The following is a 16,980-nucleotide window of genomic DNA, read 5'->3' as shown; positions in this document are numbered from 1 at the left end:
TTGACAAGGACACCCAGATGGTAGCAAATCAGTACTGTCACCCATCCATGTGACATGGACATAATGAAATCGGAAATGAAAAATAGTGTGACAAAACACGTATGTGCCACACGCTGAAACAAAGCCAGTGTTCACTGATGCAGTGATGGCAGGCACATGGATACATCAATGGTTGGTCACTTCGACATGACAGAAGACAATTGTCATCTTCAACATTCAAACAGGGCCCCGAAGTGAATGTGTGCAGGCCATGTGTAGGTGCACATTACTCAATCAGCCTGATTGGTGAAATCATTCCCATAATAAGGTAACAAATATGGGCCATTGTGGGGTGTAATCTATGACTGAAGTATGTTACATTTGGGACAGTACGGCGCAACAATGTGTGGTAAAAATGCTAAGAAATTCATCAATCAGGCAGAATGAACAGGAAAACAGGATGAACAATGTTTGTTTGTTTGTTTGTTTATTTGGTAATGCGCACCAAGCCCATGGGCATCTGGGCGCAACAATACAAGAAGACTCGAAACTTAGTTACAATGCCTGAGACAGGCTATTACAGAAAAACAGTGGTAGTTTACAACAGGTGGTACAAGGTGATACAATACATATAGGATAACAAGGGTTAAGCGCATAAAAATAACATCTTAACAGGTTATAACGTTTCCGCTAGGATGAGGATCGTTGCATGTCGTTGTTGTGCAGCCATTTGAGAGCGTAGGATCTGAATCTAGTGTAAGGTAAAGGGCATCTAAGGTCAGATGGGAGTGTGTTCCATGATTGTGCAGCTCTAACTGGGAAGCTCGCTCCGCCCGCCGTGGTAAGTTTGAATCTAGGGACTTCAAGTCGGAAGGTGTTGTCAGATCTCGTCAGTCGGTTAGAGGGTCTCCAATTGATTCTTTCCGCCAGGTAGGGGGGTTCTTGATTGTTGAGGCATTTAGAAGTGAGGGAAATAGTTTTAAGGAGGATTCCATCCTTTATCTTTAGCCAGTGGACTTCTGTCCGGTGTTTGGAGATATACTCTCTGCGTGGAATGTTCAGAGTTGCTCTAAGAGCGTTATTTTGTAATCTCTGGAGTTTGTCAGTGACCGACTTATTTGCACCTGAGTATAAGGCGTTACAATTGTCAAGTCTGGACATGACAAGGGCATTGGCCATGGTGAGGCAGCTGGCACTGGACAGGAAGGGTCTGGCGGCACGGATGAGTTTACACGTGTAAGTGGTTGAGGAGGCGAGGGAATTCACTTGCTTTTTGAGGGTGAGAGCTGAGTCGAGGTAAAAACCTAAAGTTTTGACCTCGCGCATAACCTTAATAGTATTGTTATCGATGTTAAATGAGGCATAGTCCGGGGTGAGTTTGGATAGGTTGTGGTCTGAAACGAAGAGCAGGATTTCAGTTTTATCATCGTTCAGGCAGAGGCCATGAGTGGCCATCCATGCCTGAATGAGGATGTAGATTTTATTCACAAGAGCCAAGTCCACTCCATAGTTGCCCGAAAGGGGTATGAGGATCTGGGTGTCATCTGCATAATTAGTGTAGGTGACGCCCAGTCTGTCCAACTTGTCGAACAATGGCTTGGTGAAGATGTTGTACATAGTGGGTGAGACACAGGAGCCCTGTGGGACTCCACATGTGATTTGGATGGGATCAGCACAAGTGGAAGAGGAGAACACTCTATTGGTCCGGTTGGCTAGAAAGGATTGGACCCATGCTATAGCTTCTCCTGTGAAATTGGCAGCCAGCTTGAGGTGGTTGTGGCAACATGACAGTTGAAGGGCAAGTGGAGTAATGTGGTGCTAATTGTCTACTGCGGTCAGAAGGGATACTTGAAAGCACTAACCCAAGGCTGGGGTATGGTTTGGAGGCACCACATGGGTGACCCATAGCAGTCATGACTACACAGCCTCACCTGGCACTCAAGCACAACACATCACCCAAGCAACATACACATGGTTTGCACACACATGCATGGCCACTCACCAGACATTGCCTCAAGATCTGGTAAGTATCCCACACCTTAATCTGATCCTCTGCGATGCACTCTCCAGTGATTGCCTCATGTTCTGTTAGTTCATCCTCCTCTGGTGGAGACCCACTGCCAGTCACCAGAGTAGAGGCATAATTGGAAGCCAGCTCGTTCTTTGCTCTGCGTTTGAGGTCATTCCACCGCCTAGATCAATCATCAGCTGTGCGCCTCAGAAATCCAAGGGAACTAATCTGGTCTGCGATGCACTGCCAGTGGGCCCTACTTTGAGCAGTCATAGTCTTGCACTCTGCAGTCAACAGCATTTCGCGGCCATGGGCCGACACATAGCCCACAAGTGCGTCTAGTTCTGCATCATTGAAACTACGCTTCCTTGACATGCCGGAGTGGGTAGCCGTGTCTGGGGTCCCAGCCTGTACCGCAAGAGCACTCTTCTTCCTCTTGGAAGGTGGTGCGGACCCTGAGTGGCTTACGCCCCTCTGGTTGGTAGGGGCTGATGCGCAGGTGAACTGGGCACTGGAAGTAGCCAAAGGCACGATGACCAAAGGTCTCATTGCAGGCATTGGCTGCTGGGTGATGTTGGCAGGACCAACCTTGATGTGATGGACTTGGACTAACACTGTCCTGGCGGGGAGACTCGGAGCTGGGGGGATTGAGCTGCAGATGCCCCTGCACCCTCCTCACCCTGGCTACTTGGGGCAGCAGATGACATTGCTGCCCCATATCCACGTGGCCTGGTGACAGCAACTTTCACCCCCACACGTGGCTTTGACTTGGTGACACGGAAGTCAGCCTGGGAGTCATCCTGTGCTGGTTCGGTTGACAATATGGTCCGGGTTAACAAGGCCTGAGCTGGGATGGTGTAAGCTACATCTCCCTGACACATTGGGGGGGCATAGGTGTTCCTGATTAATCCTCCACACACTGGCCTCTTGGGCCAACCTGCACATCCTGGCCACGTCCCCTACCGTGCCTACCCCTCTTTGAGGTCGGCCACCTTTGCCCCCCTTACTGCTTGGTCACCTCCCAACCATGGCACTGATGTTGTTGTGCGAATGGGAGGTGCAGTAAACAATTGCCTGGGCAATTGGGGTGAAAGTGGTAGGGTACTAGACGGAATACATACCCTAGTGCTCTAGCAAGGCTGTCTGTGACCCCTGGGGGAAGATGACGGGTCACGCAACGCTCAGGCACCCCAAAAACAAAATTTAATGTGTGTATCCTGGTGGAGCGAGTGCTGGCGTAGTATGATGTCCTCTTTGGAAGTTCACGCGCCGACAATGAAGGACGGAAGAGGATCTGGATGGACATTGTGGCTGCCATCAACATGGAGGGGGTGGCAGCACGTCCGGAAGCGCTGGTAGGACTTCAGGTCCAGGACCCTCAACAAGGCTCGGCGCCTCTTGAAGGCAACGGATGCTGAGGGGTGCCGGGTCTGCCTAACCAACGAACAGATGAGGGTCCTGGAACATATACACCCAGCACTCCTCCTCCAGATCCTTGAGAGGCAGACCCATCCGGAGTCGTGGGGTAAGTGTACATGCGTACTGATTGGACGCTGTGCATGTTGAGGTGTGCCAGGAGTGTGCAGGTTGCACATATGTCTTTGTAGGCCCATGTATGGATGTGAAAGTACAGGGACATGAGCCTGCCGCATCTGAGTCCTGTCATGTGTGAGACACATCAATGGTGTATGTGCTGAAATGCATGCTGGCCGAATGCATGTGTGGATGTACTGTGGCATGGTTGTGGTGTCACACATGGATGCTAGTTTCTCCTGCATGTATCTAAACTATGTACATGTGTATTTGACAAGTGTGCATCTGTGCCACACCATGGATGCATGTGACACTGACATATAGGAGGCTGATTGGCACATGTGACATGGATGGCGATGATATCACTTCGACAGGTGGTGGAGATGTACAGATGCATGTATGTCTGGTGGCGTGTGTGCATGTGTTCTGCTCTTCCTATGTTGCATGTGACGTCAGGCTAACCTTCGGCTGCTCATGCTGTTGTTTGTGGATGGATGGTGCTGCCTGGTGCATAATTCATGTTGATTTGCTCATGTGTATGAGTGAATGACATGTGTGTTGGGGAGTGTGATGCCACGTGTGAAGTTTGACACTGCCACTCATGTGCAACTGTCATGTGTGTATCAGACAATTGTACAGTGCCCTGAAGACTGTGTTCTATCTCTCCCTGTCTGCAGCGTCAACTGATGAAGAGGGCAGAGACCGTGCTGTGGAGCAAAGCGGCAGGGATCGTACCGCCAGCCGGAGACGCAAGGCCCGGCTCCCCTCCCATGTTGTCATCTCATCGGGGAGTGAAGAGTCTGGTGCCGCGTCCGTGGCGGAGCTGCGGAGAGTAGGTCCAAGAGGCGGAGGTCGGAGGTGGACTCCTCGGCAGCAGAAGGGGCAGCTGAGACCCCACAGAGTCTGATGGAGGAAGATGGCACATAGTCATCCAGGTTGGTGGGGGGTTTGATTGAGGAGGAGGCTGTGGAAGGGACACACACGGGGTCTGGAGGGAGGATTCCACTGGTGCTAGTGGTGCAGTCCAGGGGCAGGGACAGGAGGCAGCACAGGCCGCCACGGAGGGGCCTGTGTGTAATCGTTTCCCCGATCCTGTAACTGCATCATCCCGCACCAGCAGGGATGCCTTTGTCCAGACCCGTTTTCCGAGAGGGGATGAGAGCACAACAACTGGCCTTCCTCTCCCTGCGGATGTGGCAATCCGGGATCATATTGAGCCTGTCCTGGCTGGGATTGCATTGCGTCACCGGGGCATCCGAGATGACCTGCAGGGTTTTCATGATGACTCTGCACGTTATCTGGGATGCCTCTTTGACTGCGTCGACCTACTAGGACGGGTCACCAGTGCTGGATTTCTCTGTGTGCTGGACCTTGTACCAACCCCCTCCTCAACTGACCCCCCTATGCATCAGTCATCCTCCGTGCCATCTTCTGGCCCTAGTATCACCTGGGTACCCTGTGGAGCTGCCTCTGACCCAGCAGCCAGGCTGGTGGAGGACACATCCCTCCCACAGTCGGGAGTTGGAGGTCCAGCAGGGGTGGCCACCCCAACAACTGGACCCCAGCAGGAGGAGGACATGCATGCATCAAGTGGCAGGGCACATGCATGGCAGCAGAAGGCTCAAGGTGGGAGCGATGATGGCTCGGGCCATCAACATCAGAGGGGCAGGCCTCGGCCGGAGGGCAGGAAGACCCTGGATTGGGAGTGTCTTCTGTGTGGCAGCGGTTGGGCCAGCAAATAGATGCGGAGCGGCGGCGGATGGAAGAGGCACGGCTCACTATGGTCAGGGCGGAGAACTTCATGCGCAGGGTGCTGAGGCAGGCTGAGTGCCTCGAGGCAATTCGCAGGGAATTGGAGGTGGAAATGGCTTTATCCCTGCGAAACCTCAGGGTCATGGAGCAGGCCAGCCTCCAGGACGTAGAACGGGAGGTCGATGATGCCCCGGCCCGGGAAATCAACAAGTGAGCCATAGGACTTGCCCGCCACCATTGTATATAGTTAATTAGTGTTAGGTTTCCTTTCTGTTTTTCTTTCATTTGGGGCGCTTGGACAATGCCCCATCTTTTTGTATATAGTTGTTTATTAGGTAGGTGTCCTGATTGGCCAATTGTCTTGCGTGATGTTCGCGGACATGCAACGTGTTCGCTGATTGGACGGCGTGGAGCGTGAAGTGCGTCAGATTTTTCGGTAGCGCCCGCCATCTTGGATTCGCAGACGTCCGCGGACAGCGCGGTGAAACTTTGTTCAAAATGTGTATTTTGTAGAGTGTGTTGGTGTGTAGGAGTGTTTGGGGAGGGTGGGAGTGCATGAGAATGTTCTAAATAAACTGACTAGGGGGTGTTCTAAGGACTCAATATGTGTCCGTTTTGTTCGCAAGCAAAGTGAAACTGTTCTAAGAACACTCGCAGTGTCTTGGGAGTGTTCGTAGGGGGTGTCCTGAGGACGCTGTCCGTATTGTTCTCTGTCAAGTTGAATGTGTTCTAGAAACACCCGCATTGTCCTGAAATGTTCGCAAATAAACAAAATGGGGGTGTTCTGAAGACGTTTTTGAGAACACTCCCGGTGTCCTGAAATGTTCGTAGAGGATGTCCTGAGGACGTTGTCCTTATTGTTCTCTGTCAAGTTGAATGTGTCCTAAGAACACCCGCGGTGTCCTGAAATGTTCGCAAATAAACAAAATGGGGGTGTTCTGAAGACGCTTCTAAGAACACTCGCGGTGTCTGGGGAGTGTTCGTAGGGGGTGTCCTGAGGACGCTGTCCGTATTGTTCTCTGTCAAGTTGAATGTGTCCATAGAACACTCGCGGTGTCCTGAAATGTTCGCAAATAAACAAAATGGGGGTGTTCTGAAGATGCTTCTAAGAACACTCGTGGTGTCCGGGTAGTGTTCGTAGGGGGTGTCCTGAGGACGCTGTCCATATTGTTCTCTGTCAAGTTGAATGTGTCCTAAGAACACTCGCGGTGTCCTGAAATGTTCTCAAATAAACAAGATGGTGGTGTTCTGAAGACGCTTCTAAGAACACTCGCGGTGTCCGGGGAGTGTTCATAGGGGATGTCCTGAGGACGCTGTCCATATTGTTCTCTGTCAAGTTGAATGTGTCCTAAGAACACTCGCGGGGTCCTGAAATGTTTGCAAATAAACAAAATGGGGGTGTTCTGAAGACGCTTCTAAGAACACTCGCGGTGTCGGGGGAGTGTTCGTAGGGGGTGTCCTCAGGACGCTGTCCGTATTGTTCTCCGTCAAGTTGAATGTGTCCTAAGAACACTCGCGGTGTCCTGAAATGTTCGCAAATAAACAAGATGGTGGTGTTCTGAAGACGCTTCTAAGAACACTCCCGGTGTCCTGGAATGTTCGTAGGGGGTGTCCTGAGGACGCTGTCCGTATTGTTCTCTGTCAAGTTGAATGTGTTCTAAGAACACCCGTGGTGTTCTGAAATGTTTGCAAATAAACAAAATGGGGGTGTTCTGAAGATGCTTCTAAGAACACTCGCAATGTCCGGGGAGTGTTCGTAGGGGGTGTCCTGAGGACGCTGTCCGTATTGTTCTCTGTCAAGTTGAATGTGTCCTAAGAACACTCGCGGTGTCCTGAAATGTTCGCAAATAAACAAGATGGTGGTGTTCTGAAGACGCTTCTAAGAACACTCGCGGTGTCCGGGGAGTGTTCGTAGGGGGTGTCCTGAGGACGCTGTCCGTATTGTTCTCTGTCAAGTTGAATGTGTCCTAAGAACACTCGGGTGTCCTGAAATGTTCGCAAATAAACAAGATGGTGGTGTTCTGAAGAAGCTTCTAAGAACACTCCCGGTGTCCTGGAATGTTTGTAGGGGGTGTCCTGAGGACGCTGTCCGTATTGTTCTCTGTCAAGTTGAATGTGTCCTAAGAACACTTGCGGTGTCTTGAAATGTTCGCAAATAAACAAGATGGTGGTGTTCTGAAGACGCTTCTAAGAACACTCGCGGTGTCCGGGGAGTGTTCGTAGGGGGTGCCCTGAGGAAGCTGTTCGTATTATTCTCTGTCAAGTTGAATGTGTCCTAAGAACACTCGCGGTGTCCTGAAATGTTCGCAAATAAACAAGATGGTGGTGTTCTGAAGAAGCTTCTAAGAACACTCCCGGTGTCCTGCAATGTTCGTCGGGGGTGTCCTGAGGACGTTGTCCGTATTGTTCTCTGTCAAGTTGAATGTGTCCTAAGAACACTCGCGGTGTCCTGAAATGTTCGCAAATAAACAAGATGGTGGTGTTCTGAAGACGCTTCTAAGAACACTTGCGGTGTCCGGGGAGTGTTCGTAGGGGGTCTCCTGAGGACGCTGTCCGTATTGTTCTCTGTCAAGTTGAATGTGTTCTAAGAACACCCGCGGTGTCCTGAAATGTTTGCAAATAAACAAAATGGGGGTGTTCTGAAGACGTTTTTGAGAACACTCCCGGTGTCCTGAAATGTTCGTAGAGGATGTCCTGAGGACGTTGTCCTTATTGTTCTCTGTCAAGTTGAATGTGTCCTAAGAACACCCGCGGTGTCCTGAAATGTTCGCAAATAAACAAAATGGTGGTGTTCTGAAGACGCTTCTAAGAACACTTGCGGTGTCCGGGGAGTGTTCGTAGGGGGTGTCCTGAGGACGCTGTCCGTATTGTTCTCTGTCAAGTTGAATGTGTCCTAAGAACACTCGCGGTGTCCTGAAATTTTCTCAAATAAACAAGATGGTGGTGTTCTGAAGACGCTTCTAAGAACACTCGCGGTGTCCGGGGAGTGTTCGTAGGGGATGTCCTGAGGACGCTGTCCGTATTGTTCTCTGTCAAGTTGAATGTGTCCTAAGAACACTCGCGGTGTCCTGAAATGTTTGCAAATAAACAAAATGGGGGTGTTCTGAAGACGCTTCTAAGAACACTCGCGGTGTCGGGGGAGTGTTCGTAGGGGGTGTCCTCAGGACGCTGTCCGTATTGTTCTCCGTCAAGTTGAATGTGTCCTAAGAACACTCGCGGTGTCCTGAAATGTTCGCAAATAAACAAGATGGTGGTGTTCTGAAGACGCTTCTAAGAACACTCCCGGTGTCCTGGAATGTTCGTAGGGGGTGTCCTGAGGACGCTGTCCGTATTGTTCTCTGTCAAGTTGAATGTGTTCTAAGAACACCCGTGGTGTTCTGAAATGTTTGCAAATAAACAAAATGGGGGTGTTCTGAAGATGCTTCTAAGAACACTCGCAGTGTCCGGGGAGTGTTCGTAGGGGGTGTCCTGAGGACGCTGTCCGTATTGTTCTCTGTCAAGTTGAATGTGTCCTAAGAACACTCGCGGTGTCCTGAAATGTTCGCAAATAAACAAGATGGTGGTGTTCTGAAGATGCTTCTAAGAACACTCGCGGTGTCCGGGGAGTGTTCGTAGGGGGTGTCCTGAGGACGCTGTCCGTATTGTTCTCTGTCAAGTTGAATGTGTCCTAAGAACACTCGCGGTGTCCTGAAATGTTCGCAAATAAACAAGATGGTGGTGTTCTGAAGAAGCTTCTAAGAACACTCCCGGTGTCCTGGAATGTTTGTAGGGGGTGTCCTGAGGACGCTGTCCGTATTGTTCTCTGTCAAGTTGAATGTGTCCTAAGAACACTTGCGGTGTCCTGAAATGTTCGCAAATAAACAGGATGGTGGTGTTCTGAAGACGCTTCTAAGAACACTCGCGGTGTCCGGGGAGTGTTCGTAGGGGGTGTCCTGAGGAAGCTGTTTGTATTATTCTCTGTCAAGTTGAATGTGTCCTAAGAACACTCGCAGTGTCCTGAAATGTTCGCAAATAAACAAGATGGTGGTGTTCTGAAGAAGCTTCTAAGAACACTCCCGGTGTCCTGCAATGTTCGTAGGGGGTGTCCTGAGGACGTTGTCCGTATTGTTCTCTGTCAAGTTGAATGTGTCCTAAGAACACTCGCGGTGTCCTGAAATGTTCGCAAATAAACAAGATGGTGGTGTTCTGAAGACGCTTCTAAGAACACTCGCGGTGTCCGGGGAGTGTTCGTAGGGGGTGTCCTGAGGACGCTGTCCGTATTGTTCTCTGTCAAGTTGAATGTGTTCTAAGAACACCCGCGGTGTCCTGAAATGTTCGCAAATAAACAAAATGGGGGTGTTCTGAAGACGTTTTTGAGGACACTCCCGGTGTCCTGAAATGTTCGTAGAGGATGTCCTGAGGACGCTGTCCTTATTGTTCTCTGTCAAGTTGAATGTGTCCTAAGAACACCCGCGGTGTCCTGAAATGTTCGCAAATAAACAAAATGGGAGTGTTCTGAAGACGCTTCTAAGAACACTTGCGGTGTCTGGGGAGTGTTCGTAGGGGGTGTCCTGAGGACGCTGTCCGTATTGTTCTCTGTCAAGTTGAATGTGTCCTAAGAACACTCGCGGTGTCCTGAAATGTTCGCAAATAAACAAAATGGGGGTGTTCTGAAGATGCTTCTAAGAACACTCGCGGTGTCCGGGTAGTGTTCGTAGGGGGTGTCCTGAGGACGCTGTCCGTATTGTTCTCTGTCAAGTTGAATGTGTCCTAAGAACACTTGCGGTGTCCTGAAATGTTCTCAAATAAACAAGATGGTGGTGTTCTGAAGACGCTTCTAAGAACACTCGCGGTGTCCGGGGAGTGTTCGTAGGGGATGTCCTGAGGACGCTGTCCGTATTGTTCTCTGTCAAGTTGAATGTGTCCTAAGAACACTCGCGGTGTCCTGAAATGTTTGCAAATAAACAAAATGGGGGTGTTCTGAAGATGCTTCTAAGAACACTCGCGGTGTCGGGGGAGTGTTCGTAGGGGGTGTCCTCAGGACGCTGTCCGTATTGTTCTCCGTCAAGTTGAATGTGTCCTAAGAACACTCGCGGTGTCCTGAAATGTTCGCAAATAAACAAGATGGTGGTGTTCTGAAGACGCTTCTAAGAACACTCCCGGTGTCCTGGAATGTTCGTAGGGGGTGTCCTGAGGACGCTGTCCGTATTGTTCTCTGTTAAGTTGAATGTGTTCTAAGAACACCCGTGGTGTTCTGAAATGTTTGCAAATAAACAAAATGGGGGTGTTCTGAAGATGCTTCTAAGAACACTCGCAGTGTCCGGGGAGTGTTCGTAGGGGGTGTCCTGAGGACGCTGTCCGTATTGTTCTCTGTCAAGTTGAATGTGTCCTAAGAACACTCGCGGTGTCCTGAAATGTTCGCAAATAAACAAGATGGTGGTGTTCTGAAGACGCTTCTAAGAACACTCGCGGTGTCCGGGGAGTGTTCGTAGGGGGTGTCCTGAGGACGCTGTCCGTATTGTTCTCTGTCAAGTTGAATGTGTCCTAAGAACACTCGCGGTGTCCTGAAATGTTCGCAAATAAACAAGATGGTGGGGTTCTGAAGAAGCTTCTAAGAACACTCCCGGTGTCCTGCAATGTTCGTAGGGGGTGTCCTGAGGACGTTGTCCGTATTGTTCTCTGTCAAGTTGAATGTGTCCTAAGAACACTCGCGGTGTCCTCAAATGTTCGCAAATAAACAAGATGGTGGTGTTCTGAAGACGCTTCTAAGAACACTTGCGGTGTCCGGGGAGTGTTCGTAGGGGGTGTCCTGAGGACGCTGTCCGTATTGTTCTCTGTCAAGTTGAATGTGTTCTAAGAACACCCGCGGTGTCCTGAAATGTTCGCAAATAAACAAAATGGGGGTGTTCTGAAGACGTTTTTGAGAACACTCCCGGTGTCCTGGAATGTTCGTAGGGGGTGTCCTTAGGACGCTGTCCGTATTGTTCGTTGTTAAGTTGAAAGTGTTCTAAGAACTATCGCGTTGTTCTGAAATGTTCGTAGGGGGTGTCCTGAAAACGGTGTCCGTATTGTTCGCTGGCAAGTTCAAAGTGTTCTAAGAACACTCACATTGTTCGCGGACATTAAAAGTTTTCATAGATCATAGTTGAAATGTTTGACTCTATGGATGTGATATGCTGCGGTGGTTGTTGCCAGGGCATAGAGTCTTGGGTGCATGGCCATTTGGCAACAACCACCGCAGCATATCACATTCATATTTGCTTATAACTTTGGGTGAAAAACAAATGTATAATGAACAAAGGTATTAGATACTATGGATGTGATATGCTGCTATGGTTGTCCTTATTATTGTATACTTACTGTTTGGTGTAGTAATGGGAGTCCATGTTTTTCTTCTTCATTTCTGTGATAAAAGAAAATAGCATGTTAGTATTAGTATTTTGTAATGACTAATTACATTGTATAAGCAATATACTTTTATTTTTTTTCGACCCTCATATTTAGTAGAGTACAAATCAGAGTACTGTGCAATTTGCTCAGTTTCTGTATTTGTTGCTAAAATCATTGGGTCTGTGGGAGAAAAAAAATCCATGTTGGATTAAAAAAAAACCTTTTTCTGTTATGCTACAGTTTATTTGTTTGTTTGTTTTCAGTGTTCACTTGTTGTTTCTGGCTAATGCTTTATACTTTGCTTTGTTGTATTTTTTTGGAGCAGTAACAGATTCTTCATTTGTTTTGATATTATAAAATTTTGGAGCAGTTAGATACCAATTGGCATATTCTAACTGTCTATTTTTTTTTAATATATTTTAGTGGTTTTGATTTATCTATTTGGATATTGTTAAATTTTGGGACAGTTAGATACCAATTGGCGTATTCTAACTATGTATTTTGTGGCCTAATTTAGTGGTATTCATTTATCTGATTAGTTGTTGTAGAATATTTGAGCTGTTAGATAGCTTTTGGAGTATTCTAACAGTTTATATTATTTTAACACAAATTTATAATTTTGGGACAGTTAGATTCCAATTGACGTATTCTAACTGTGTATTTATTGGTCTAATTTAGTGGTATTCATTTATCTGATTAGTTGTTGTAGAATCTTTGAGCAGTTAGATAGCCTTTGGAGTATTCTAACAGTTTATATTTTTTAACACAAATTTACTTAAAGGTTTAAATACAGTTTATTTATCAAATTTTGGTTTTAAGAACATCAAATAAGCGTTTGTAAGATTTGCTGGTAATCTCTGCTTTAGAGTAATGGTACTATCATTACATTCAAACCATCCACATTTCTTTTTTATATATGCATTGTAGTGCCCTGAATTGGTTGTGGCTCCTGCGTGGTAGATTATACCTATTGTTGTGAAGGTTTTCTTACCAAGTGATATTTGACCATGTGTGAATCCAGTCAGCTTGCAGTTGTTTTTGGTACCATCTGCATTGTAACGTAGAAGCATTAGTGTTACGTATTTACTATGTGTTTGTATTCCTAACGTGGAGCGATTATCTGAATTGCAGGTAGAGCATAATCTACCATGGTTTGCATTTTGTACAAGTTGCTGAAATGGAATGGATTCACAATTTGGTATTGATATATATATATATATATATATATGAAGCGTTCATTGGGGATTTCTTCTTGTGTCACATTGTTGCAGAGAGTGCATGTATGTTTCCACATGTATGAAATCTGAAAGATTTCATTTATAGGTATGTTTTTGTTTTCCAGTACTTGTAGTAAGTACATTAGAAATTCTTGTGGATCTGCATGTGAATTTATAGTGAATTTCACCATTCCAGCACAGTAGTCCAATTGTCGTCTTATTCCAAAAACACTATATGTGTTGTCAGGATTGTTTGCTGCATTTGTGTGAAGTACTAACATTTGCAAACACAATGGGTCTGTACTGTGTAAGTAAATGTTGTCAACAATTGGTGGTAATTGAAATAGAATATTCATTGCTACATTTGCATAGCAACTTACACCAACTATATTTGAGAATTTAAATGGTCCAGGCAGTTCTATATCTAACTGCTTTTTTGGAGTTTGTCTTCCTTCTTTAAAGAAGTACCTGGTTTACTTTCTCTAATTGATTCTTTTTTGTTTGTGGTACTTGATGAAGTATTAGTTTCTTTTACTCTCTTTGGAGGATTTGCAGCGACGTCCTGTTGCATTTCTGTTTGATTTAGTTTTCTTTTACAATGTTTTAGTTTTTGTGGAACAGAATATGTGTTTAGATGGGGAGTGTATAGTGAGCGAAGTCTATTACATTCTAAAATGCAAGGAATATCAGCGTTTACTTTACTTGCATCAAAGTTGATTAGAAATAGACCATCAAGTGTACGTAAGCGTGATAGTGCTACGTAGCTCACGCCTTCTTTAAAGACTGTGTTACCAATATCTATCATTGCTTTGTCTAGGGTAAGACCTTGTGATTTATGAATCGTGACTGCGTTTGCAAGAGTTAGAGAAAATTGTTCTCTGCGTACATACATGTCTTTGAAGAGAAGGAATCAGGCTGTTGAGCGTCCTATCCGTTTTACTTCTAAAAGTTTGTCAAAGAGTATATTGACAAACTGAATTTTGTTGTCATGTGGGTATGTTTGAAAGCCAACAACTGTACCCAGTGCTCCATTAACTAGTCCTTGGTCCACGTCAAGGTTACGTTTAAGCATTACTCTGCAATTTAAGGATCATTTTAACATCTTTTCTAAGCCTGCTGTGTTTGAGATTGATTTTTCTAAATTATTTAGTCTTGTTGTGGCTTGGTCACACATGGGTAGTGTCATACCATGTACATCTAGTGTGTCTGTGGTGTTAATTTCCATTATTGGTTGCATTCCTTTACTTAACATTATTTCATTGCATTTGAGACAGCTTGCAAGAGTTGGCATTAAGGCCATACAATTGACATTTTTGTGGGCTAATTGTTCCATAACATCTGTAGCACATGCGTTATCGCCATAAAGTGCATTAATGTGCCAGGTTTTCAATGTTGCCTCTGCTTCTTTAGAAAGTATACCAACTCTCAAACTTTTTAAAATGTTGGCATAAGTTAGATCTGCAGATTGGTGCGTGTTTTCTGTTAATTCTCTGTATTGGAAATGTTGCCAAAGGTTGACATTGACAATGCTGCCAACAATTTTACGGCAGAGTTTGTGCCCTAATGTTTGTAATAGTCTAATTTGTTCTGGTGTTCTACTGGTAATAGTAGTAATTGGTGTAATGTAACACCACCTATGTTGGAGGCAGCTAAACCTGTGGGGGCAGTGACAACAGCTGACAGTTTGTTGTTTGTCAATTGTTGAAGGAACTTACTAATGATTTTGATTAGGAATGTTTTGCCAGAACCAGCTTCACCACTGACGTACAGTAGTATAGGTTTACAATTATGGCAGGAACATTCTTTATTTTCATGTTTTACACCATGTGCAATTTGTTTTGTAACTTCTTGAAAAATGCTACTTTGCTCATTGTTTAGTTTTGATTGTAGTATAGTTAAGTCTTCCTTATCTTCATACTGACACATGGTGTTTTCTACTTCTATCATAGCTAATTCTGCCTCATTTGTTATTAGTGGTTCTCCCAGTGGTTCTTGGCTTCCTGTTACAGAAGGTTGACTACTGTCAGGAGTATCCTTATCTAGTTGGGCTTGGAGTTCTTCTTCATGTTGCTGTTCATTGTGCAACATTGTTTTGTACTGTGTAAAGTTTACATCAGTTATAGTGCTTTCATTTGCTTTGAAAGCATCCTCATATGAGTCATAGTTATCTAGTAATTGTTCTTCTTTTCTCCATGGTTTGAAGAGTTGTAGCAGGGGCATGTAATATACTTCTTTATGTTGAGGAGTCTTCAATGACAATTTGATATGATTAATTAAATTGGGTTTAGTGAGTTTAACTAAGCTGCCTTCACAGTCTGTCACTCTATATTTACCTTTTTTTTCATCAGGTTTCATATTATTTTTGTATGTGTAGTTTTGGGCTATTTGGTATAGACACATGTTTTCCAAAGTATTACTTCTGTTTGGGTAGTATGTGTACAATAAATTGTTTTTTTAAAATGTCTTGGCTGTTGGGATCATGTTTGGCTATTGTTTCTATATCTTCATATGATTTTAGAACTCTTTTTCTAGATTTAGCTGGACCAAGACTTAGCCATACTATATTTTCAGATTTACGATACAATGAAGTACCAGTTAAACGATCAGCCGCTTCATAAGATCCACATTCTCTATGGGTGAGCATTTTTATGCCCAAGCTGTATAATTTCTGAGATACTGTTTTATCTGATGACAGGTCATTCCAGAGGTCTTGGAGCTCTGTCTTTTCTGCTTTAGTTAAGCATGCTGTGATATATTGTGCAACTGCAGTAGAATTGTCTGCAATGTACTGGACATCTATGTTTGCATTACATAAGTGGGCAATGATTGCATTATAATCATTGATATATTTTTCTTCTTCTTTTCTTTTTATGTAATATGTATTTTTAGGTGACTTACCTTTAACACTATGTCTAACTGAAGACATGAGGTTGTTTACTTGACCTGTATTTGTAACTGGTCTAGGGAAACCAAATCGGCATTTGGTGTAGTATTTGCCTTTGTTTTTGTATTTGCGAAGACAATATTTTCCACATTTGAAATTGTAAAATTTGTACACGAAGATCACTATTTGTGGCTTCTGATGGAATTTCACAAGTGACATATTTTTCAATAAACTGTAAAACAGTGGCATCACTGTCTTGACCAAATTTAGGAGCATCTTTAATCCATAAAAGCATGTGGATATGTGGTGCTCCTCTGGCTTGGTATTCTTTTCTCCAAAAGAAGTGTTGCACTTCTCCAAGGGGAGGAACAGTTTTATTACAAATAAAATGTAGCTTAGCAATGAAGCGATGGTGAAAATATCTTGAAACATTAACAGGATCCAAAGAACAAAGTTCTCCAGATGTTAGAATATCTATGTTTGTTTTGTTTTTATTTGATATGCGTAGGAAATCATGTAAATCTTCCCATGCATATTCTGCACAACTTAATGTAACAAACCAAGTGGGTGGGCCAAGGTTTCTGATCATACAACGTACATCTCCATGACGTCGAAACCAGTACTCTTTAGTACCACGCATATTTGCTAATAGATTTGTAATATTTGATTGTAAAACCTCATCCTTTTGTTGCACTTTCTCTAATAATTCTGTAGCTGTCATATTTTGAAAGTGTGATCCTGATTTTAATATGTGTGCAACTCCGTAACATAAAGTTGCTAGTTCACTTTCAAAGAGTAGGTGGAATATGTATTCCACATTTTGGGATCTAAATCTGGGATCTTCAGAATACATCCGTAATGAGTGGTATTCTGAAGCTGATATTTGAATAGGTCTATCATCATACTTTCCTCCTTTGCCAGTAGGAACGTGTAGAGGAAAAGCACGTGCTTCTATACTTTTTTCCCATATACTGATTGGCGATCCTTTTGTTTGACGCATTTGGTATGTTTCCAGTACATCTTGTACGGTGTCATTACAGTGCAAAGGATGAATTGTATAATGGTCTAAAGTATTTGATATTGTAGCAGGATCTAGTAGCTCAAATTGACCAGCTTCTTGTGTTTCTTGAATTATTTCAGTTGTATCTTTCAAGTTTTCTTCAATATTAATTTCTTTGTAATATTCATTATTCTCTTTAAGATATTGAAAGGCTTGTCTAACTTTATATAAATCT

This window comes from Ambystoma mexicanum, chromosome 5p (genome assembly GCF_040938575.1).
Source record: "Ambystoma mexicanum isolate Mex_15411 chromosome 5p, UKY_AmexF1_1, whole genome shotgun sequence".
Taxonomy (NCBI): Eukaryota; Metazoa; Chordata; class Amphibia; order Caudata; family Ambystomatidae; genus Ambystoma; species Ambystoma mexicanum.
The sequence above is the reverse complement of the archived record's forward strand: the minus strand, read 5'-3'. Positions refer to the sequence as shown.